General features: G+C 38.7%; 1 pseudogene; it reads right to left on the bottom strand.

Annotated features, from left to right (window-relative positions):
* Positions 1-824: 824 nt before the first annotated feature.
* LOC105806912 lies at positions 825-1,688 on the bottom strand (annotated as a pseudogene).
* Between the last annotated feature and the right edge of the window lie 1,309 nt (positions 1,689-2,997).

Genomic DNA, 2,997 nt, shown 5'->3' with positions numbered 1-2,997 from the left:
TCTGCCCTCTAGCGGCCCTTTTACTTCTCTAACTTCTCATACTACTCTTTCCTCTCTTACTCTACTCCAGCCACGCTATCCTCCATGCCTTCCTCAAACACATCAGTCTCACTCTCACCTCAGGCCCTCCACACTTTCCTCACGCGGACAGATCTGCTCCCAGACATCTGCGGCCCCTGCTCCCAAACAGCTTTCGAGAATCTTCTCAGAGGCCACCTCAGGGAGGGCAATTCTGAGGACTTATTTAAAACCGATCCCATCTTCTCCTCCCACAGCACTTTATCCTGCCTCTGCCTCACTCCTTCTTTTTCCACACCACCTACAACCATCTAAGCCATTATATAATTTCCTTGCTGATTATTTTATTATTTATATTATCTAGTGTCTTTCTTCCCCAGCTGGAATATAACCTTGCCAAGGATGATGATTTTTGTCTGTTCTGTGCAGTCATATATCCCAAGTACCTAAAAATAATAAAATGTGTGCAGTAGACACTCAATTAATATGTGTTGCATAAATGAGTGTTGGTGTTCACATGCTTATTACAGCATGCAGATTACGTGTTGGTAGAAAAGAGATCTAAGAGATATTGAATTCTACTTTATACTCACCTAGCTCCCACCTAGAAGACTGTCTAATAAAACCTGTCACATAACATATACCTGCACATGTGTGCCGATTAATGGATATATTAATAGCTTGTAGGGTCTTATAGAAAGATGGGAGAGGAGATTACTTTATACAACACACCAAAGCACTTCTCATAATCCTCTTAAACATTGTTGTCATTCCCAGGTATTAATTTCTTTCTTTCTTTTATTAATGTATCAGTTATTTGAACAGGTTCATGATAAGAAATTTAGAACACCAATTTGTGAGGATAAACTCCATTTGTCAGTGCAAATACAGATTACAGGTAGCCCTGGAGCTGAGGAATAGCATTGATTTTTGGTAAAATTTGTGAGTCTGCAGTTTTATGATCAAACTTGCTCTGATTTGTAATCCCAAATTTCTCTTGTTTGGGGTTAAAGATCTCACCTTCCTTGTGTCTGGGCTTCCTCAGCTATTTCTTGAAGTAAGCATCAGTGAAATGTCTTGAGATTTTCATATTGCTGATATCAGTGGGCAATGACGAATTACTAGTGTGTTCCATGCAAAGGATCCAGAGGTCCGGCCCAAAGAAGCCCAGCTGCTTCAGGAAAAGCACTCTCTGTGGCACCAGTGAAAATAATTAGAATGGTCCTAGGAACGATGCTAGGTGGAAGTTTTCTCACGTGCTGACCGAAGGTGTTTTTTGGTTTTTTTTTTGCCATGGCTCAACACCTTTTGAGGAACATCTTCAGTAGGGTAATATCTAGGCATTTCGTGAAGTTTTACCATCTGGTACCACCATTCTTGTCCCTCTCTACTGGTTTCGTGACAGTAGTAAGAACCTTTCCTTCTCAATCTTTTCAATTTTGGATTTAGTGGCTGAGTATTTCCTTTTGTACACAGCCTTTCTGGAATATGTAGCAGATTAGGAATATCTGCCAATTCCTCTGACAAGAACAGGATTTTGGCTGCAGTGGGGCTTCCCCTTATTGGGTTTTTGGCCCTGAGGTTACCCTTTTAACCTTGCTACTGGCATCAGCCCTCTAGGCTTCAGGTTTCTCGTTAGTATTCGGCTTCTCTGCTTTTCCACTGGCCATCTTGCAGGATGGGAAATAGCCCAAGCATTTATTTCTCATGGCAGCTTCCACATCTACGTTTTCTCCCAGAGCTTTGTAATCACCTTTTCATTCCTCTCCCTCACCCTGATTTTTTGGAGTCAGTTGACCTCTTTTCAACAGGCTATGATTAACTTTCTCCCAATTGTGTATCTACTTTATGTGAAATTTAGCAAAACAGAAATTCTGGCTAAGGAATCCTCTCTCCTTAACTGTGACCATTGGGATGTGCAGTGTAGAGAGAGGTATGATCTTGCTGTTTTATATGAACTCAACTTTTTCTCTACAGAGTGTTCAGTAATTAAACAGTATTATTTAGACTTCTTGGAAGCCAGGAGAGAATAAATTATTCTATGAGATAAGAAGTTTTATGTCTATATATAGGGAACCTGACCAAGATTTGTGTCCTTCTCCAAGAGACAAGAGAGTTAAACTAGGGTGATACAAGAGAAGCAAGTCAAATTGAATCTAACAGAATGATAGAAATGGATTGTATCCAGAGTCCTAAGGAAAAAAAAAAGCAATAAAGAGAGATTTAAACGAAAAACAAAATAAGTAGAAGAGAACAAGAAATAAAAATCCAGAGAGATTCAGAGGAAATGAATCAGAAGTAAAAGTCACAGAGATGATAACAGCAATAGCGAGAGAAATAATTAGTTGAATGTAAAAATAACTATTCATTAAGTAGTAATCCATAAAACTGAAGTCAAAGAGGCAAATTTATTAATAACTGTCTCTCTGCCTATTGTGGGAAAAATACAAACTGTTGCATTGGTTGTTACTTTTGGCAGACTTTGAAACCTGCATATTCTCTATGACGTTCTTTCAGTGTGAGTTCAGGTGTGCAGGTCATCGGAAGGGTACCTCCTACCCCCAGTTAGTCTTGTTGATTTCCTGTATTCCCAGGGACTTGATTGCAGAACCACATGGAGCAAAGAGAGAATAACTCTGAGATTACTTTGGAAGAATTATCAGGGTACAAGGAGACCATCTGCATTGATCTCAACATTCGATGCATCAAAATGTGATATTTATACTTGACTGCTGAAAGGATTTGTGCTATATAAATATATGCATAAGTGAAGTCTGTACTTGTTAATAGCAAGTTTGTATCATATTTCTCCCCGTGTATATAAAGTATGTTCTCTATGTTACCTAGAACAATGAAATTAAAACTGTGAATGAGCAAGAAAAAGCTAAAGGAGAAGACTTCTCAGCTGTCACTCCATTTCATTTTATTTGATCTCTTTCATAAAGAGGTTCAGGATGAGATTTTATTAAGAAAAAAAAA

Source organism: Propithecus coquereli, unplaced genomic scaffold, assembly GCF_000956105.1.
Source record: "Propithecus coquereli isolate 6110/MARCELLA unplaced genomic scaffold, Pcoq_1.0 Scaffold149, whole genome shotgun sequence".
Taxonomy (NCBI): domain Eukaryota; kingdom Metazoa; phylum Chordata; class Mammalia; order Primates; family Indriidae; genus Propithecus; species Propithecus coquereli.
This window is presented reverse-complemented; position numbering and strand designations above follow the sequence as displayed.